Below are 24,372 nucleotides of genomic sequence, written 5' to 3' on the forward strand. Positions count from 1 at the left end.
TCCCCAGACATAGATTACATGATGATTAGTACTCATTAAATAAGCCTTCCTTCCATCTTGATATTCCCTGAAAGATTCAACGTTGAATCAGTTAGTCTCATAGTTGGAGACACTAACATTAAATGGTTTTATAAATACAATATTCTTTATTTCTCAGTGATCAGTTGGTTGGTAATGTCAATATATTTCAAAGTAAGATCTAGAATACACATTTCGTCCTATTTAGAATTCACTAATCGGATGTACTTGAAACAGTGTTGACGTTCACTTTGATGTTTGAGGTGAATACATTTTCTTTAAGACGCTTAACGTATTATCCATTGAGGTACTAAGTTCGGATAGTCAATGGCTTTTTCAACACGTTTGCGCTTTTATTTTATGGGATTTCACATTTCGATGTTGATATTAAGGACAAGAACTGATCAATCACTACCCACATATAGGATTTCTGATTGCAATGTTTCGAGACTGTAAGCCACTATTTACATTTAGTGTAAAATTTTGACCATACGACAAAAATGAAACTGTTTCTTGAGGATACATACAATCCCAAACAGGCTAATGGGTTGTAAACCATAACATTTATTACGTAGTATTACAAACCCTTATAAACAATATAAATCTTCAATTTACTGTGTACAACTAAGCGTTTGTACTAGAGACTGAAGGTCCTAGGTTCGAGTTCCGCATGGGAGATCGTAGATGTGCGCTGTTCAGGAGTCTCGTATCAGGACGAAACGGCTGTCCAGTGCTTTCAGGTTTTCATTGTGAAAATACTGAAATCCTCACAAATCCTCACACAACTAATTTGTCAAGTTTCGTGTGATTAAAACTGTAACAGTTAACAGCGAGAACTGATTTACTAAATCACTAAGTGCTTGGTTATCAAATTATGTTCTCTTATGTAAAAGATTATCTGAAATGTTAGGTCGATAAATACACACTCTTCCAATGAATTGAATCTACAATGATTTAGATAGTTTGAATACATAAACCTAATCTTGAAGAAGTTTCAATATTTACTGAAATAAAGCTGATGAATTGTCAAGAGGACGACTCATACACCCTGGTTACCATTCTCTATCATTATTTCTAATGTGTACTGACTGAACTATGAACGTAAAGTTAGTTTACATTGTATACTAGAAAACTACCACTGAACATCGACAGTCTATGGACGGCTTCATTGTCTTTTGCCATCTAAACCTGTTGGCATTATACACTCACGACGTGTTAAATTACGTTATGATTTGTTGATACTGTTTTTATCAGTTAGTCATAGATATGATGTTGAAGCACGTTATAGGTGTGAAAACAGTTAAGCACATTTTGAAGAGAATGTCGTCATGAGGTGCACCTGAAGGTTAAGCTGGATTCGTATTGGTCTTGGTAACCTGAAACCGAGAAAATTAGGCCAAATGGACGACTGATTTAGGCTGGTCATACTCAACATTTTAGCAAGTAGGTCATGATGCATTATTTTTGTATTTTAAAGACCTTATTACCTTGACATAGAAACTCATGGAGGAAGGTGATATACGCTAGTTTTGCAGCTCATTTTCACAAACTCAATCTTTCCATTGTAAGAAGACAGCATCGTTATTACAAATACTGATTGTTCGAGTTAACCAATTTACTACTTTCACATATCATTATATTTGATATCAACCACTGATCTTGTTCTCGAACCAACTTGTCTGATATAGTGAGAGCATGGTTCTCATAACAAAGTACAAGATACATTAGAAATTCAAATACCCATCTCTTTTTAAACTAAGTTATTTTATGGTAAAGCGATTAATAATAATAATGCCAATACTACTACTACTACTGGTAATAATAATAATAATAATAATAAACAACTGAGTATAACTTACTGAAACGTAAATAGAGTTGAATTACTAAGTGAGCTTATCATACACTTTTTACGCACAGCAACTGTTGCCAAATAGTAATGAAAAAAATTTATGTGGTAATTATTGATAAGTAATATGAGTACTTGAGAATATATCTCACATTGATTGATTAAAAGTATTTTACCTGTTTAAAATAGTGCACTACAAAGAGATACTACTGAGTAACTAACTAACTAACTAACAAAATAACTTATCAACTTACTTAGCAACTAACTGTCCAATGAGCAAACAATCATAGTTATGCAACACAAACAAACAAACCAACAAACAAATGCATTCATTAGACGCCCACATACATGCACACACACACACACACGCTTAATACTAGTCAATAAGAAAAAAACCCTTTGATGACAATGTTTCACTTAAACTCTACAATTGGTTGATTATATAGTACAGATTTAGATTTATGAAAGTGAACTTAATTTCTCATTAAAATTAAGGTTAATTAATAAATCTTTTTGTTTAGAAAAAAAATATTTTTTCTTGTTTGTTTGTTGTGTGTGTGTGTGAGTGTATATGGATAGAAATGACAGTTTTACAATAAAAAGCACATGTTTGTTTTTTGGTTTTAATTATACTGGGGTATTTGAGTGCAAAACAGTTAAGTAATTGATTAGATTTCTCAATAGGATTACATTATGACATAATTTGGTAAGAAGATTTTCGACGTTTTTGCATTCTCTCAGCTCAATGGTTTAGTTGTGAAGAATTTAACTAACTTTTCAGATAATATCCATATTCAGAAGGGGGGGGGTTGTGGAGATCTTAGTAATTTTATATAGTTGAGATCATGAGTCAATTGAAGCTCAGTGATCTATCGGTTAAGTACTCTGGCGCGGAACTGGTAGGTCCTGGGTTCGAATCTCGCGAGGTGGGATCGTGGATGCGCACTGTCACTGAGGAGTCCCACAGTAGGATGAAACGACCGTCCAGTGGTCTCAGGTTTTCCCTCGGTTGTTTAGCTTCAATTGATTCATGATCTCAACTAGATAAAATATCCATATTACCTAATTTTAAAATGATGAACCATTAGCGTTAGTTCACGTATGATTAACATCTATGTCATAATGTTGAATAGCTAGATGTCTGTCATACATGACCATGAGATCATTGAACCGCAATCACGCGGTCCATAATTTCTTTGGCCTTAATTAATTTGATGTTGACAGGTTGGGGAAGTCTAGTCATATCATAAACCTGTTCTCATAAGCCATCTCAGTATCAAACGGTAGGTTAGATATTGTAATAAAAGGAGTCCTTTTGAAAGAAATCCATTATGCTTCTACCTAAAGTCTCAAACTATATGTCTTCGTTTAGGTCAGAAAGACAATCGTAAATATATGGCCAATATAGTTCTAATCTTTTCTGAATCATACGACTTCTAACAAATTCAGCAAAATTTCCAGAACCATGTCATTCAGATTAGTTATCAGTCAGTTTGCACATCTAGACAAACTCAATCAATAAATCATTATGAAAAATACCACTCAACTATATGGTCGTAGGTTAAACGAGCCAACAGGTAACTCAACTTGAATGTATTAATCAATATAGAAACAAAAAATCCGACAAAATCATACATTTTCAAACAAACTCTTTGGAACAAACTGATTTAACGTCTACATAAACAACTAAGAAGCTCACATTTACGTAAAGTAGACGCTTCTGATAATGTTCAGAACGACAATGAAAGTTATATAGTTAAATCATATGGGCTTAAAGAACTAAACAACATCAAAATCTCTTCATCAGTCAATAATATTTTTTTTTACTTTATCGATTGATGACATAACTCAGTATATAATGAGTAGAAACTTTGGAGAGAATAGTAGCTTTCAGAGAATGTATACACAAATTTCATTAAAGTATTTATGATGTTGACCTCTATTATGTAGTTGTTAAAATTATTTCAACTGTAAGTCAACTAATCATTAGTCTAAATATTATACTATAATAATTAATTATCAGTATAAAGTTTTGGAGATTGTTGAGTTTAGATTGATATCATGAATGAATCAACGTTGGACGACTGTTTCGCCCTAGTATGGTACTTAGCAGTGCATATACATGAACTCCCATGCGGGACTTAAGCTCAGGACCTTCAGTTTCTCCGTGAACGCCTAGCGTTTTTTTAGCGAGTTACTTTTCTATGGGGTGGGGCCACTAACCCCATGCCCAACCCTTCTCCTTTGTCCGAGCTTGAGACCGGCAGTAGTTCCCGGAGGATTCTACAGGCGGAGTTGTGAACACCTAACCCCTAACATTTATCGACTCATTGTCTTTGTTATCTTTATTTACATATCTTTGTATTATTATTATTAGTTGAACATCATTATTAATCTTCCGAATACTTTATTTATTAACTTCGCATTCATCCCACCTTATTATTTCTTACTAAATTCATATCAAATCTATTACATATTACAGTCATCTACTTAATATTTGATTGAATTAGTAATTGCACTAATATTACTCCCCCTATTTCTTCTGGTCCATATTCACTCTGATCATGAATTGCATAATTTCATTTACCATATAAGCTGATTCGAGTTTACATTACCTCTAAGTCATCTCAACATGAACAAATAGTAATTTCGTTTAACAATTCTAAATTCACATGTTATAAAACTATAAACAATTCACTTTGCCGTTAACCTGGCCATTTTTCAAATTATTAATTTGGATTATATAATTGTAGAACCTGAAGAGAATTTATTGAGAAGAATATACTTTGTTGATGATGAATATTTTTAGACAATTGTTTTCTGCAATTGATTGATCACTGGATGGTGATCAATATCATGTATGTCAATTCCTGTCGACCAAGTTGTAATGCGGCCACTAGTCTAGGTGATTCGACATTACGTGGACTATATAGAGAGATGATAGTGGTTGGAGGTAGTTTCGTGATACTTGGAATTCGTCAGCAAGGTGTACCTGTAATTTTGAGGGAACTTATGATCTCTGACTATAGGATCTGATTTGCACTAAGGGAGTGCTGACATACATGACATTGATCAATATCCAGTGATCAACCAATTGTAAATACATCTCAGTCTTACAGGAGGTCAGTCGCAGCCCTGATAGCTCATTAGCAACGTCTCTAACTGTAAAGCTGGGTGATGTGGGATCGGATCTGTCAGGAAGCATCCGTTCCCTCAAGATTACAGGTATACCAAGTAGCACAAAACCCGGGTCCAGGGTTTCCTATTGCCTACCTCCAACCACTATCTTAAGATTCTCTTCTCTTCTTCGTCCATCAATAATTAAATTAATTTAATATCAAAATTGCAGTCTAAGATATCAGAACTGTACTCAATAATTACTCAGCAGTTAATCCATTATTTTATTCAAATAGCAAATAGCAATTTCATGTAGAAATCTTTTTTAAACTATTTTATACTACTTATGAGTAAACAACCAAAAAAAAAATAAGTCTTTAATCGTAATTAGAAACATGAAATTTTGATATGAAAAAATTGGGATCTAATAACTTTCATTTCCAACTCCACCGAGCTGGTGATAGGTCGAGGAGATTATTCATATCCTTAGGTTTTAATTGTCACCAATACTATACGTCCGAACTTCATTTTTCACTAGGTTTTAATAGAATTTCACAGGTCCTATCGAGGGCTGATTCTAATTAGACGAATTTTGACAACCTAGAATCACCAAAAAGCCGTTTTATTCCAGTATGAGACTCATTAGCAGTGATCACTTTTGACCTGACAGAAGATCGAACCCATGACTTGTAGATTTCGAGGCTTTCACTTAGCCTTCAGATCAATGAGACAGTACCCATTGATTTCTTTGTCTAACTTCTGTTCAAATTCTTCATATTAATTTAGTGAAAACGCTATTTGTTCGTCTTTAATTTTCGGAGAGTTGACAGTTACGGACAACCTGCGATGTAATCCAACCAAGGTGTCAACCATAGTTAAATTGACTCAATCGATTGATACTTACTCTCTGCAAAAATAAATCTAAGCTTGACCGTTATTAAGTAACTCATTATAACGCAGTTTTCCTATCTAACTTTGTTTCTATGAATGACTTCTTATATAGAGAAGAGAAATCTCCTCACAGGACTGTAATCATGTCCGAGTTCATTCAACATGTTGGGATAACCATCTTTTGTTCAGTGTTTAATAAAAGTACAATATCTAGTGTTTTCGAGCATCTTTCCGTTGATTTAGTGAGTTATGCTTTGCGTTTAAAGACATAGTTTCATTGAGGATTTTCTTTTACTCATGCAAAGCTTACTACTTAGGAGAACTATTCTAGGATGAAACAACTGTCCAATCATCCTCAGTTTCTAAAAGTACCCTAAATGAGGACAATTAATGACGACTATAACCTATATTATGAATATACCATAGAAATGGACTTAGATACTATGACATATACAAGTGACAACAGACCATGTACACAACACTATAAGATTTAAGATTCATGTTAATCTTCACTTACATGTATAAACCATTTAAAAGTTAATAATAATACTATTGAAACATCAGTTTTATATTAAAATGTTAATCTACTTATGAATATAGAGGTATTATTATGAAAATCTCTAGTTAATACAATCTGTTAGATTTGTATTTTGAACGTGCTTAAACGAAAAAAGAACAAACGGTTTAAGACAAATTGAAATCCAAACAATCACAGACATTTACTCTATCGTATAAGCAATTAGATATGATTAGTCAGTGGCAAATTGGATAAAGTGATGGCGTTCGAATCTAACGGTACTGAGTTCGAGTCGTGGCGTAAACATTTAACTCTAACATCCAGTTACATCCAAATAACGAGTTCCAAAAAAGACAAAACGCGCATCCTGAATTCCACTACTAACCACTATCCATCTCTGTTTACAGTCACAGTTATTGTACACAAATTAAATAACTTACCAATAACTTCAATAAAAATCATTAACATTATTAATCCGAATTCAAGCAATGGACAACAGATCTACTAATTCTACTAATTAGAAACTATTTTAATAATCTACCAAATAGCTATCAACCAGATATTGTCAATTGAACATTGAACACATACACGAATTCAATTGTTCACTATCCAATCATAATGTTTTAATTGGGAATAATTAACACAAACGATCAAATTGAAGTATAATTGTCTATTATCTGGTATATTAATTCGTATGTCTTTCTTCTTTAATAGGGAATATAGATATATCAAATATAAACGCTTCAACTCTTTGTCAAATCTGAATTCTACGTATTAATACAAATGAATCCCCTGTTTGAATTTGAGGAAATAACCTTGAAACAGACATGATATCAAATATGTACCCAATCAAAATGTTTAAGAAGTTTAGTGTGTTATTGTTAATAAAGCTCCACTGATTTAAACAAACTTTGTAATTCTCTGAAGAAGTGGCTTACATTAAGCTACGAAGCATCAGAAAATCTAATTTTTCTATTTACTGGGATATCTACAACTGTAATAAGATAGCATTCGATCAGCACTAAGAAGAACTTGACACGCATGACATTGATCACCAACTAGTGATCAATCAATTATGATTACATCTAAGTCCTACAGGAGGTCAGTCGCAGCCTGAATAGCTCAGTGGCAACGTCTCTGACTGTGAAGCTGGATGATATGGGATCAAATCCGTCAGGGAGCAACAGTTCCCTCAAGATTACAAGTATACCTTGCTGACGAGTGCCAAGTAGCACGAAACCCGGGTCCAGGGTTTCTGTTGACCACCTCCAACCACCATCATATATCAATATATTCCACGCAGTGTCGAGCCACCTAGACTAGTGGCCACACTGCAACTTGATCGATAGCATTCGATCAGAACTAAGAAGGACTCGACGCGCATGACATTGATCACTACCCAGTGATCAATCAATTGTGATTATCGACAACTGTATTAGTTTTATTTATAAGAATCTAATCGATGCTCAATTTATTTGAATTTATTAAGTTAAATCTTGATAATGTTATCTACAAAATTTGTAATTGTAAAACAAATGTAGTTTCTAGAAAAAAATGATGGTTCAAAGACAAGTATTAAGTTACTGATATGAGTCTAATAATATTTAATTCAACCTTTATTAACTTATAAAATAGTATATGCTCAAGCTGTAATGCAGTGTTCAATTACCTTTCAAAGTACTTAGTGTTATATTTAAACAAGTCATAAACTGAATGAGTCAATGTAAGGTGGTTGAAGGTAGTCGGCAAGAAGCTTTGGATCATGATTACAGACTAGTTAAGACTCATCAGTAATATGTATACTTAGAACATTGATGAGCACTATGAGATTCCATTGTGCTTCACCTAGCTTCACCTGTCAAGACATTATTTCTGAAATCTTCGAGCAATAACTGACCTCCTAAAGTTCCGACTATCTTCAACCAATTTATTTTAAAACAATAATTAATCAGTTGAGTTCGCTAATATTTTTACTGATCTACAATTTCTCTTTAGATGTACATGTTTAATTTCTCATCTGAATTGGAGCATACACACGAGTAAAGTAATTCAATTCACCACAGTTTGGCTGAATGAAGGAAAAAAATTCTGCACTGATACAACAGTTGGCAAGTTCAAAAATATTGATCGGTAATTCTAAACGATCTAGATACCTTAAAAATTAGTGACAATTTTTAAATATGCTGTAATAATGTATGAAAGTTTGAATACCTCACTTGTTACCAAGGAATATTCACTAGCATAATTGGTTTAATAATTGATAGTTTCTAAATAAGGTAGTAATTCACACTTGAAACGAATTGCCCATTATATATTTTGTATTTAATATAACAGAGAACAATCCATCTCTATAGATGATTTAAACTTGACTAACAATTCAATTTCAGATCATAAGGGGTTTTGTGGAGATTTCAGTATTTGCATACTTGAAATCATGAGTCAAATTGAAGCTAGATCACCATGGAAAACCTGGAAGCACTGGATGGCCGTTTCGTCCTACTATGGGACTACTCGGTAGTGCTCATCCACGGTCTCGCACTCGCGAGATTCGAACCCAGGACCTACCAGTCTCGCGCCAGAGTACTTAATCGATAGACCACTGAGCCGGCATTCAACGGTGTTAATGTCTGACTTCAACCAATCCACGATGTTTGAGCAACCGTTCACTAATTGTCTTCAGTGAGTTGATATCTGTACAACAGACGTGGTTTGAACTCCACTAGACACTGCTTCTCACTAGAACTGAAGGAAATATCCCTTGAATTCGGTCACTAGTGAGCATATGATTATAGATCAGAAGCAATAATTTACTCACTTAACACATAACGATCAAATGACCGGTGTAAATTTGCTTGTAGCAACTTTAGTTTGAATAGTCAGATGGTCATATCAGTAAACCTCCGGAATAATATATAATTTAATGCTCAGTACATTATTTTGTATTTGAGTGCGTGTTAAATGCTATCAGCACCTTCAATAGCAATGTTCAATGTGGATAATAAAAGAGAGAAGCAGTTCAAAAAAGTGGTCAATGAAGAAATTATACTTAAAAAGGTTAACTACTTAAAAGTAGGTATATTTATTTGACTAAAATTTATGGATAAGTCAACCTGTAGTGTGGGTTGATATGTTAAGCCTAAATACCTTATTTTAGATTCTGGACAAGCCAATTCACCTATCCATCATAAGTCATGTTTTCACCTTGTTAATTATTCACTTATTAACCCGGACTTTTTTTTTAATATGAGCGTATGTGTGTGCACACTTCTTATCCTATTTACCACATAGCTGTCATTTATTTTGTCTGACTATAAATATTGATTAACACTTAGTTAAAGTTAGCTGGCTCACCTGCCATCTCGAATGCTTGTCGTTTTTGCTTTGTTCACTCGAGTTGGCTTACCAGCCACCTCCAATGTGCGTTATTTTAGCTTGCTCGCTGATACTTACTCATGTGCTTATAACTTTCTGGCCTGCGTCATTTGTCAATAAAACAGTAGTAGCCGCTTCTCTTTGCCTTCTGATTTCAAGCTGTATGTAATGTCATGTAGAATTATTTAATAAAGACAATTATTATTATAAACATTGAAATCTAGAAACCACTAGGCAGCTCTATCATTCTATTGTATGATTCTTTATCATCTGTAATATCAGAACGCCGGGTTAGTGTATAATATTTAGACTAGTAAGTTCCTATTTATTGGTTTACACTTCTAATTTTGATAAGCTTATGACATTATCATTAGTGAGATTTATTTACTAGTGGATAACATTGAGAGATGGTTTCTAGAGTTCCAGTGAGAAGCCCCAACTAGTAGGGTTCAAACATGCCGGATGTAAAGAACCAAGTTACACATCATATGTCGAGCATTTCTTGATTATCACCTGTCATCTAACATCAGCCAGTCTATGATCTTAACTGTCCTAATCGATAATTTTCCAAAAACCTCTATACTAACTAAAATTTAACATAAATACCAATCCCTTTACTTAAAATGTTAAAAAGGGTTCGAACGTGCCGGATATGGAGGACTAAGTTACACATCATAGGCAATAGAAGGAAATTATGTAATATTACGAACTGATTAAATCATTGTATATCAACTCAGAGGTCTAAAAACTGAATACTCACGGAGCATACTGAAGGTCATGAATACAAGGGTTAAAGATGAGTACTGCTGAAGAGTTACATACTAAGAATATACATATGTCGAGCATTTCTTGATTATCACCTGTCATCTAACTTAAGTCAGTCTGTGATATTAACTCTCTGAATTGATAATTTCCAAAAAATCTTTAAACTAACTAAAATTTAACATGAAAACCAGTCCGTTTACTTAAAATGTTAAAATCTCCAATATACAAAAGTAGTTGAAATCATGGGTCAATTGAAGCATCCACGATCCCGCATTCGATGGATGCCGGCTCAGTGGTCTATCGGTAAAGTGATCTGGCGCGAGACTGGTAGGTCCTGGGTTCGAATCTTGCGAATGCGGGATCGTGTATGCGCACTGCTGAGGAGTCCCATAATAGGACGAAACGGTCGTCCAGTGCTTCCAGGTTTTCCATGAGAATCTAGCTTCAATTGACTCATGATTTCAACCATAAAAAATACTGAAATCTCCTCAAAACCCCTTCTGAATATAAAAGTCTTTTATTTATTTAGTCCCAATTTGTCATATGATATATTGATTATATTACCAGGAAAAAAAGGGTCAACTTAATCTATCGTTAAAAATTTTTTAATCAAACCATCGATCAAGGGGAGATCAATTATCCTACATTAAAATCTTGCAATTATTCTATAATCTTATCAACTATTATAATCATGTGATTTGTGAATTTGGTTAATCGATATACAGGTAACAAAGTGTATATGCATAGTTAATGGACAATATATAAGGAAACTTGTTCACTAATAGGTAGGATAAAGAACATTTTATAGAAAGAAGTGTAACTATTAGACATTTAAGATATGAAATTCAAATGGCTATGGTTAAACAATTGTTGAAAGCTAGGAAGAAGTAAACAGTTTTTCGATTGTAGTATCAGGTTTCTTATCAATTCACATCTATGAAACGACAAGGAATAGGATTTAAGATGATGCTGCTTTGCGGCAAACACTTAACCATTAGGGCACTGAATCAGCATCAAATGATGTACATTTTTCGATCAGATCAAATAATCTCTAATGCCGTCGGTAGGCATCTACTTCATACATGACACATTTGAACTCCACTAGTCACAGTTTGAAGGTCCCTAGTTCGATCCCCAATGTGATTGAGTATGTGCACTACTAAGTAGTACCATATTAAGATAAAGCAAAGCTGTTCAGTTACTCTTTCTTCATTATAAATAGTATCCTAGTTACAGTCATTTTATGATGTAAATAATGGATATTAACGATCTTCTGTGAGGACGGTCCACAGGTGAATGTGATGAAGCTCTATGAAACTCAGTTGGAGCCGATTATATTCCATCTAATCGTTGTTTGGAAGAATACTACAGAATAAATACGTGAAGCTTCCCGTTTGGACAAATGCTAATGACCCCCTATGTGCGGATCGGATAACCATAATGATGATTTCGTTTTTATTAAAAACTATAAATACCTGACAGTTTTGTACCATAATTGACACTGTGTTGGGAATAACATTCTTAATTACTAGTCTTCTGTCTTCTCTCTTGCGACTTTGCGGGTTCAGTCGTTCAAGTAGTCTAGTAGTACGCAGCAGAGCAAGAATCTGAAGCTCTAGATATAACATATTCGTTTGTTTTCGTTGTTCAGTTTTTGTACATTATCAAATACCCATCGATAACAACAGTAAGTAAAAATGATTTTCGTTTATCGAAACGAGAGATCGGGGAAAATTAAACATTCTGAAGACTTTGTAGTATCAGTAATAGACATAAGTTAGACAAACAACAAAAACCAGTGTTAATGAATGAACAAATCGATTGTCATATCATACGATCCTTATGCAATACACAACCTTAACCTTGACAGACATTAGGACCAATACTTTTAGACCTTCGCAAGTCCGACTACAAACAGTATCGCTAAATCAAACAATCCCCTAATAAAATTAAGAGAAAATTCCCAAGAAATACTTTTTAATGTTAATGAAAGTCTAAAACCAGGTACAATTCAACAACGGCAACATCTTAAATATGATGAAAATTGATAACGACTACACAATATTACTACTGAAATAAATCTAGTCTATGATATATTTGAAAAAAAAGTACCATATTTTTCTCCACTTCATATACAAAATACCCATATTCATAAATTACCAAACAGACACTTTCATATCTAAGTTATTTAACTATTATGATTACGTCATAAGTTGTAAGTGAATAATTACATTAGAAACATGTAATATGAACATTATTGAAATAAATCAACACCATCATTAATCAACCCTTTCCCTTTCCCCCCCTTCCCCCCTCCCAAAAAAAATACCTGGTAACTAAATACAGAAAAAAAACTAGAACAATATAATAAACTATAAGGGTATTCTCTGTCTATATGAATAGTAACGTCATTAGTGATTGTATATGATTGCAAATTTAGTTAAAGTGCAAATATTCCAGGAAAAAAAATGTTTACTGATAGTTTCTTATTTTTGTTTTTTTTTAAAAAGACAAAAAAAAACTAATCAATAAAAATGTCCAATTATGCACTTAACCATTTGTTTATTATAATAAATCAATGGACTAATTATTGACATACGGACAATAATAATAATAATAATAGTGATAATAATAATAAGTAGTATTATTATACCGAAGTTATTTTATCTTTTAATAAAGATTTTTTATAACTAAAGATGAATGGTGGCTATCAGTGGATTCCAGGATGCTTGTTTCGTCTTATTTGGAACTCGTACCTGCATCTCAGCATTGATGTTCACTCTGGGGCTCGAACCCAGTACCATTAGCTTCAAACATCATCGCGTTATCCACTCAGCTACCGAGTTTTAATAGTCACTTGCTTGTGCAATGGCGTGAAGTTTGAATTCACTTGATATTGTTTTTTTTTAATCTTCCCATTGACTTTTAGAACTGCTATTGATCAGTCTCTTATTGGCATATTTACATACTGTGCGTATCGCCTCGAAATAGCCTTAATTCACAGGCGTTATAAGCAAAGAGGAATGGTGGTTATCAGTGGAATCCAGGATGCTTGTTTCATCCTATTTGGAACTTGTCAGTTGAATGGATGTACCTGCATCTCAGTAATGATGTTCACTGTGGGACTCGAATCCAGTACATTTAGCTTCAAACGTTATCAAGTTATCCCCTTAACTACTGAGCTGTGATAGCAATTTGCTTGTGCAATAGGGTAAAGTTTAAATTCACTTGATGCAGGTATGTCTAGTTGACGAATCCAAACTAGGACGAAATACGTGTCCTGGATTCCACTGCTAGCTACTATCAATCTTTACTTATAAGGCTTATGACACAAGGCAATATCGAGGCAATCCACACAAAATGTACATATGTCAATAAGAGACTGATCAATCGAAGTCCTAAACATCAGTGGAAAGATTCCAGTAAAACAATATCAAGATGGTTTTTAAGTTACGTGAACACAGATTGATCTCATTTGGGCAACTAATAAAAGCAAGGGATTACTGGATATCTTGTTCATTTTTATATGGGTCTTCTGTAGTAAGCAATTAAAAACTACCAAGAATCAGCTGCAAATTATTTGGTTCTTGGAACAAGCATTCAAACAATAGCACTGAAGTGTACACAAAATAGGGTAGGGAAAACCACAATATTGTGTTATGTCTTATATCAACTCACATACTGTATTTGTGAAATATGAGAACAATACATTAAATATACTAATTGCATATCTTCCTTAAGTTATTATTTTGATTGCTTACTGTTTTCCACTTTTTTTGTCTTCAATTTTCCTCTTTTGACCGCATTAATTCTATTGTCAACTCTGAGTACATGCGACATATATCTGTTCAAGCAAGTAGTACGCACCATAGAACTACTGAACCCCATTAGTAACCACTTCTGGTCCAAACTTCGGAAATATATTCAACGAAATTTGTTAGAGAATGGTGGGCAGGTTATTGTAGTTTGGTTGAAGGGGTTTTGTAAAGATCGGTTCAATTTTGATGATAATAAGCTGAATACTAGGACAGAATAACTATCCAGTGTCTACTTGTTTTCAGTGGCACCCCAATTGACATTAATTATTGATGAATACGACCTACAGATGAAACAATTTCCATAAAAACACTTAAACCACAACAGATGATTTACAATGACCTGTCAACTTGAAGATTAATTCCCTAACTGAGGAACAACTGAAGTTTAGACGACAGTGGGGACATAGTTCAACTTCGTTTGAAACAGTTAAATAATTCAAATTCAATCACCCAAAAACATAATATCAAAGCCAGAACATCTAATCCATGTATCAATCACAAAGTGTACATATATATGTATACTTAAATGTTCTAAGTAAATTCCTAGTCCTATATGGGGGATGTATTGTAATCCAGAAATTATTATTTCATTTTATTAATTTATCGTTATTATTATTTATTATTTAAACACATGAATATTTGTACAAAAGGGCAGCAGATATATATGCGCCGCACAAATCTTATTTGATTTGTATGAGGGCTGTGATACTGCCCAGGTGCCCAAACTAAAGCAGGTGGTTTTCTTAGGTGGCCACATTCGGAGCCTTTGACCTAAACGTCTGATCAACAAGGCAATGGAGAATAAAAAGGATATGCAGTCCCATAGTAGTAGGTGACTAACGATTGATTCATACGCTATTTGTTCCTTCAGGATACTGGAGCCTATGTGCACCATTGGTTTGGAGTCAGGGTTTTCCAACTCCTCTAGGTGGACTCACCATGTCCACCGACCCGGTTAAAGCGCCGGACATTCGCTTTTCGTCCTCTCAATTTTGTACACAACACCCCCATCACGAGAAAGAAGAGAGTAGGACTTCGCTATCAGAGGCTATATAAGCGTGGCCATATAAGGGTATTTTTGAGAGGGAGAGCGTACTCATCCTACTCTCGGCCGTACCAGGGCATTCGGCGCCAATTTATCGTGACCTTGAAAGGGAAGTTGATCAATAAAGCTTTTACTATCGTTAATAAAACACTTCGATTTTCTTGATGGTTTATTAATAGTTTATTAATTTATGAATTTGATAATTTCAATGATACCATTTCTCACGTGACATCACTTTGATTTTATACTCTTTTTTTTTAAAAGTACATTCTAATGTAGTTTCTATCCTGTGGATAAGGAAGTTTTATTAAGGGATAGAGAGAATGGAATTGAAATGCTTATCATGAAAACATGAAGTGTATGATTTCATAGTGATTAAAGTTATACTAATATTTGTATAAATATTTTACAGACTTTAATGAAGATGAACTATGATTAATAGTAATATCTAGGATACATGTTTTATCTTACTTTGGGTCAGTCATTTTAATATGCTTACCAATACGTAATCAGTTGATCGTCTTAGGTTATTAATGTCAACAATTTATCTCTGTTAACACATATGTTTATATGTATTCACGAGGTAATCTGCTCAAGTTACTCATAATAGAGAGAATGATTATAGAGATTCCTTCATGTTAACGACTGGCAGATCTAAATATTTACATATACAAAACACTTTACTTATATTTGATGTATTTGATATATTATACATCGTTTACCTGTTTTGCTGTTTAATTGTGGAATAACAGATATCTAATCATAAGCATATTTTGAGATTGACTAAAACACGATTCTTATAGTATTGACGACAATGTTAGATTTTTAGGAAATATATTACTGGTATATAACTAGTAGTGTGTAAATATAATCCTATACAAGACTGAGCACAACAAATTCTATATCTTATAGTTGAAATCATGAGTTAATCAAAGCTAGACCACTATGGAAAACCTGGAAGCACTGGACAGGCGTTTCGTACTATTGTGAGACTACTCAGCAGTGCACATCCACGATCTTGTATTGTGAGATTTGAACCCATAAATCACTGTTTCAAAATACCACTAATATATTTTTTACAAATCCAGTTGGTTGGAAGTATTTTACTGACATCTTTGATATCAATCCTACTCAAAAGATTATAGATACGGTTGTGCATCAAGCTAATCATTCAAAACTCTAACTTCAATAGATATGAACAAGTATTATGTTCTTATGATCCCTACCTATTAAAAAGAAATAGATTTTTAAGTCTATCTACAAGCTTTTTAGGTAGAGACCCAAGAAGAATGAATTAATACTGGAAAACGGTGAACAAGACCCACTGTAAATCAATATGTGAATTTTGAACTTGAAGTTATCTTGATTTCATATTTAGCTATTTAACATATTCATCAACTTTTAAATTGGATTAATTTTCACAAACCAATCCTAAATTCGACAATGTATACGTCCTGTATTCCTCTACAGGATGTATCTCTATGAAAAAAGGATGATCAAACTTGAGACCACAACATCAACAACGGGATAATCCGAATCCTTTCGGATAATAATATTTAAGGTCTCTCGTTTTCTTTGTTGCAAATCCACATCATCAAGAAACATTAAGAACTATTTTCATCTAATACCGAGACGTCGGCATTTGGGAATATTCTCTTGTCCATTCCATAGAGATTGAATGTACAGTTTACTATTCGGATCAGTAATTATTTGGCATTCAAAATATTCAATATACTCAAAATTAACTAGTTCTACGTTGGACAGTTAGTTTATTTCAGGATGATAGATTTATGAAGTTCATACAACTTAAGATAAGATCACTTCACAAAATGATCAAAGTGAATAGAAAACTTTTCTAAACTCGAGTTTCAGATTCCTCAGAAGTCTTCACTGATCATTACTGTAGTAACCAAACTGCCTAGAATTTAAAACACAAATTAAACGATACCAATCAAGTATTAGTTCTAAATGACGAGTGCTCTGATCCCAAACGTAACTTAAGATCACAAATAAACCTTATTACAATCTAGTTAGAAACAAATATCTATAACTTCTTGTCAATTAACTACAATTATGTAACATAGATCAATATCTTTTCCATTGATCTATTGATATACTCAATAAATATAGATTAATGGTTGACCGAGTTAACCATGAAAGTAAGTACCCATTATGTTCAATGTATGTGATGATTTAAAAGAAAAATTTGTTTATATCAAACTAATAAAATAATGTTTCATTATTGATTTTAATCTAAGTAAAAGTCAGACAACTAATTTACCTTTAGTAACCATAAGAAAGGTCAAATACAACATTGCAGTGACCTTGTAATTTACTGACATTTCTTTTTCTGTAACATTTAAATAAAAATTTTGTCAATAATATAGAATGACATATAAGCAAAGATGGATAGTGGCTAGCAGTGGAATTGAGGACGCACTATGTTGAGATAAGATGATGGTTGGAGGTTGAGATCGAATCCGTCAGGGAGAACCAGTTCCCTCAAGATTACAGGTACACTTTGCTGACGAGTGCCAAGTAGCACGAAACCCGGGTCTAGGGTTTGCTGTTGACCACCTCCAACTACCATCTTATCTCAACATAGTGCACGCAGTGTCAAGCAAAGTATACTAGTGGCCACATTGCAACTTGATAGATAGCGTTTGATCAGCACTACGAAAAACTCAACACGCATGATATTGATCACCACCCAGTGATCAATCAATTTTGACTACTTTATACTACTTATACTATTAGAACAGTAGATTTTATTTTTGTAAAATAAACCATTTTGAATTGAATGTTTATTATTAAACTAAGCTTTTTAAGTCATTTAGGCGAATATATATATATAAGTATGTATAAATTTGAATGTAAATGAGATGAACAGAGGTAAATCGATTTACCCATTGTCTGACCTAAATTGACAAATTAAAACATTCAAATACAAAGTGTTCACTATTTATAATTAATAGCACAGTTCAGCGAGATACTTTATAAGTCAAATGCTCAAATTGAAGTACTTGATAAAAGCATGAATTTGTACTTTTCAACGTACAACATGAGCAAAACTGTTATAAAATTCCCAGTATGGAGTTGTGGAGATTGATTAGTTTTCGATTGAGATCATGAATCGATCAAGGTTAGATCACCACTGAAAACCTGTAACTTAACAGTATTAACATGACAAAATATGCTCAGGATTTACATGTGTAAAAAACAGACTGATCAGATGCAGTTACTGACACAATTATCCATTCTTATACAGATAAATAATATCTACAGTGCAAACCACATATTTGAAATCAGATTAAAATACTTGTTCATTATCACCTGACATTCAGGTAAAGACAAGTATCTATCTAAGAAAATGGAAGACGGTCACGCAATTTTGTGTATTAGTTGAAGTTAAACATTACCACCATTAGATGTCGGCTCCGTGGTTTAGAGTTTAATCGTCCGCACACCGGACCAAAGGTCTTGGGTTCGAGTCTCGCGTGAGGGATCGCGGAGTCACACTGCTGAAGAATCCCATGCTAAAACAAACACACCATCCAGTGCTCCCAGGTCTTTATTGCTGGTCTAACACTGATCGATTCATAATCTCAATCAAAAACTTGATAATCACTAATACCAGTATACAGTCAATGTATGTATAGGTTAATTTTCTTATTCAGTTAGTTATTGAAATGTGATTGGTAAATTGTCTAGTTTTAACCAATGTGTTATTATTTATAATTATAAACTTTGTTTAAGTCAGTGAAATCATTTCAATGTTCTGTCAAAATTGATATATAATGTAATGGTAATTTTCTGCTAAGTCGATATAATTTTCTTTCTTTCCGGCGCTTTAACCGGGTTGGTGGACATGGAAAGTTCACCTAGGAGAGTTAGAAAACCCTGATTCCAAACCAATGGTGCACATGGGCTCCAGTATCCTGATGGAATGAATGGCGTATGAACCAATTACTCGTCACCGACTACCGTGGGACTGCATCTCATCACGATGCTCCACTGACCTGTAGATCAGACCTTTAGATCAAAGGCTCCTGGTGTGGCCCCCTGAGAAAACCACCTGTTTAGGTTTGGACACCCGGGCAGTTTCACAGCCCTCACAACAATCAAATGAGATTTGTGTGGCGCATATATGTCTGGTGATTTATTGTACCAATATTTATGTGTTTAAATAAAATAAAATAAATAAACAAAATAATATCTGATTTCCAACTTGGTACGAAGTTTAAATCGTTATCAACGTAGACCGAAATGAATTAAGTAATAAAGCTTTGATCAAAGCAGATACATATGTAGACAGTAATAGAGAGAGATGTAGACGGCATAGTATCTCGTGTTATGTTCTCAGAGACCAAAATAGTTTCATAGGAATAAGTTCACTACTGGAGATTTTTCAGTTGTGACTAGCCGTAGAGATCCATCAAATGAATGTACTGTGGACCAACCATGTATGCTCGTTTCGTACTTTCATGGAGTTCGTAAAGTGAGACTTACTGAAGCAAAGGGATTACATACCTATGTTTTCAATCATTCCACATCCGGGGAATCTTTACAAGTCTGATTATTCTCTGATCATACAAAACCCAAAATTCAGACTTCTTACCAATTCCATTCCACCTAAATTTCACCATTTACGCTAACGATATCGTTACAAAAAACGAAACTGACCTATGAAAATTCCAAACAGTAGTTACTTACAGCATATCCATAGTAGTATGAATCCTTATGAAGTGTATGTTTATTCGTCCACTGAAGTTACAACATCCATGCAACAAAGATTGATCAATTTTATGGCCCCTTGGTTTAGAGGAACTAGACGCCGGATGACATCATTTAACTGATCAGTACTTAAGTTCTACCATTTGCATTAGTTAAGTTTCAGATGTCCAGTTGAGAATACAAATAAATATTTGTCATTTAAGTTTCCTACATCGTTTATTTTTGTACATGTATGTTATATGAATTCTGTTCGGAAATACTGAACATCACTCTGGATACTACATTGAGATATCGACTGTTAAGTGCTAGCTAACACAGAACCCATGCAAATCCATGTCACCGATATATATATGATACATATATGTACATGGTCTTCAAAGAAAATATGCCAAATTATAAATTCTAAGAAAGAACAGTCTTACGCCTTTCGAATTACTCAAGTTGTCTGCCAGCACACCTGACACATCTTTGTTTTTTTTTTCGGGAAACTCTAAAAAATCAGACTATAGACTCTTACTCTTATCAGATTTCATCGTTTGATTACCGCCTGTATATGTTCATTTAGCATTTGAACAATAAAATTAGAACCCAAGGTAGGTTATGTAAAGTGGTATAAGGGTGTGATCGAAAGTATTGATTGGATTATAGATTAGAAAGTTGGAAAATGTCATTACTAACGACTGAAGTAGTTCAATGTGTTTATTTTGTGAATAGAAAACGTAAATAAAGCTTTTACTGAGTAGTCATTTTTTAGGAATAACGCTACTCCTGGACAAGTTCATCATTAAATTTCTGAATGATAATCTTCATACACGAGTAGAGAATACAGAAAGACAATTCCTATCTAATCACCGATGGATTCTGAAACATGTGAACTCAGTTTTTAACGTTTATTTTATGCTTTAAATCCGCTACCATATTAATGAATACTTTTTCACACTTTTTCCCTTTACTCTCCTCATATCTGTTTCCCAGCATTACTAATCATTTTTAAAATGATATTATCAGTTATTATTGTTGTCTTAAGATGGATGCCCCCAAATGACCTGGTGGGGAGAGTCCACTCTCCCTCTCCAAACGCTCTCACATGGCCATGCGTATACAGCCACTATCAGGGAAGTCCTAATCACTACTTTCTCACGTAAAAGGTGTTGTTCACAAAACCAAGAGGACGAAAAGCAAATTTCCAACGCTTAAACCGGGTTGATAGGTATAAAGGATCCACCTAGGAGAGTCGCAAAACCCGAGTCCGAACCAATCGTACACATGGGCTACAGGATCCTGAGGAAACAAATGGCGTATGACCTGTTATCAGTCATCGGCTACCATGGGACTGCATATCTTGATGTTGCTCCACTTCCTTGTGGATTAGACTTTAAAGTTAAAGGCTCGGGATGTGGCCCTCTAAGAAAAATACCTACTTCGGTTTCGGCACCAGGGCAGTATCACAGGCACAAATCAATGATAAGTACTACTGGCCTCATTGTTATTGTCTGGCGTAGATGTATTTGGTGCCCCCTTTTACCAATGTTTATGTGTTCGAATAAAATATAATTTGAGATAGACTTAGAAGCAGGTGATTTGCCCATTGACTAAAAGTTTTGTAGCAACGAGTTTTAGTAATTACTCTCTCATTAGGTTTAAATCCTAATTTCGCTAAGCCCGAGATAGCATGTATTTTAGTGTGCGCTACTTGTGTCGACATAAGTAATATATAACGCTACTCTGGAATAGAATGTCTAGCAGCAGAAGGTTGAGAAGATCAAGGAGGAAAGAACAGCAACAGAAAGCAATTGGTATGGAAATTCAGGAACAATGAAGTCTGAAACAATTAATGAACATTTTGCAAATAAATTATTGAAGTAACTCCGTAATTTTGTGCCAGATATAATCGATTATCCTCATCTATGTTCTCTTTCACTATAATATAGTTAGGCAAATGAAGTGTGCACCAAGACATATTGAGCATAGATTACAATAACAACTAAATACGAATGTCTATTTTTATTTTAGAATCATGGTTATACCCTCAAAGTTTATCGACTGAACTAAGGAAAATAGATTTCACGGTGGTCTTAATGTCAGTTATCTCCAATTTCTATGACCTCTTCTACTGACTCTAATCATTTACAGTATCAAATTACCTCAGTGAGATTATATGTACAATGTTATTCTTATATTTACATGATCAGTTTTAATTTAAATAATCGATTCATTAATTATCTCATTTATCTAATTGTCAACTAACTCATTTTATCTCATTATCAGATATTTGGATAGAACCAGACTGATAAGCTGGAGAACGATCGAGTTTGTAATACCAGGTCATTTGATACATCAAATAGCATTTGTTCTAGTGCAATTTTCTTTAGGGCAACTGAGAAATTTTGCGGATTGGTTGAAGTTGAACATCGACACCGTTGGATACCGTCCGGCTCAATGGTCTAGAGGTTAAGCGCTCTCACGCGAAACTGATAAGTCCTGAGTTCAAATGTCGCGAGGTGGGATCTTGGATGAGCACTTCTGAGAAGTCCCACAATAGGACAAAGCGGTTGTTCAGTGCTCCCAGGTTTTCCATGGTAGCCTAGCTTCAACCGACTCATGATTTCAACTATAAAATTACTAAAAATCTCCACAAAACCTCCCTTCTGATAACTGAGAAAAGTTTGCTTTCTACGTGATATTAATATATTTATGGATCTATTCTTTGTTAAATATCTCATAAATATTCTCATCGATATAAAAACGTCTTTAATGGAAATCCTTGTTTATTCTAGTATTTCTACTTTACCTGTTCGCCCATGATATAGTCAACCTCTAATGAAATGATTTCATTGAGGGTTTACTATAACTAAATTAAATTGAAACAAAGACTGATTGATTGAAAGGTTTTGTAACAAAGTGACCCCTTGATATGTTCAACATAGCAATTTTAGACCTGTTAAACACTACACAAGTATACCTCTACCCAAAGTTTGTGCTGGTGATGTCGTTCAGAAGGACGACGAAAGCTCCACGACTAAACCATCCAACTCAGAGAACAAAACTCCGTCAACAACTACACAACAGTACTTCTGTAAGGATGTTTTTATGACAAAAGATAAAAGTCACTTAATTACATGATGAATATATATTCACCTTTACTAACCACAGAACACTATGTCTTGTCACTACATGTTAACTATGGGACAAGTGTTGGAAAATACATTTAGTAATCGAAGTAATTTAAAACCAAGTTACATTGTAACTTTGATCCATACAAATCGATCAGTCCAAGACAATATATAATTGATCTCCACTAGGTGACCAATCAATGTAAATAAAAAAATCTCACATAATCAATAATTTTCAACCAAACTAGACTCCTATAATTATTTTTAATTAAAGTAGTATTTATGGAATGCAAACTTTACATCAATATAATTCAGTACTGAAGAAAGGTAGTTGTTACTGATTCTTATTACATAAACTGTTCAATATTGGCAACACTTTCTTCTTTGATACTAAAATACTAGATAATTCAAACTTGTAAGGCAACTACAAACTCAGTGGTGGTATGTGAGAATGTAAAGCTTGCAAACACAGGCATGAATTCACTAGGGAGTATCATTCGTTAATATTTCAGGCACTCCTTACGGAAGAGCTCCACCACGAATGATACCTAGGTTCACAGCTTCCCAGCAATTACCTTCAATTATCTAATAGCTCAATTTGGTGTTGAGTCGTTTAGGATAGTGTCTACATCGTAACTTGATCGACAGAATAAGTTAGCACTAAAGGACTAAATAAACATAAAATAAATCATTACTCAGTGAATAATCGATGATTAAGACGGGCGCATTGAAATTCTAAAATGTCAGACTACCTCGTATAAAAGAATGAAATTTGAAAGTTAGACAGTACCTTTCCAATGAGAATCGATCACAATGGCGTGGGTGTATACACTCTTTATCTTCCCTTAAACCTTAAGATTAAAATTGCTTCATAACGTTCTTCCTTCCTATACTATATAGTTATATACAACCTATCTTTAATATATTACCACCACCAAATTAACTACTTCTATGAATTCGGTGTTCATCTTGTTGTGCCAACGAGGTATGGCAACTTGGATCGATGTATATATGTTCCTGATCCTATACTGTAGCTGAATGACTGACTGACTTCCAATAACGAGACATTACCTTACACTATAAATTTCAATAAAATAATTGAAAAACACCCAATGAACAGCGAATCCATTGTCTAA

General features: G+C 33.9%; 1 protein-coding gene across 2 annotated transcripts in view; it reads right to left on the reverse strand.

The window, feature by feature from the left end:
- Smp_156910.1 (hypothetical protein) overlaps positions 1 to 24,372 on the reverse strand; it is a gene marked incomplete at both ends in the record, with an annotated part of 70,048 nt that overhangs the window by 40,352 nt on the left and 5,324 nt on the right. The window lies entirely within an intron of this gene.

Source organism: Schistosoma mansoni, chromosome 5, assembly GCF_000237925.1.
Source record: "Schistosoma mansoni strain Puerto Rico chromosome 5, complete genome".
NCBI lineage: Eukaryota > Metazoa > Platyhelminthes > Trematoda > Strigeidida > Schistosomatidae > Schistosoma > Schistosoma mansoni.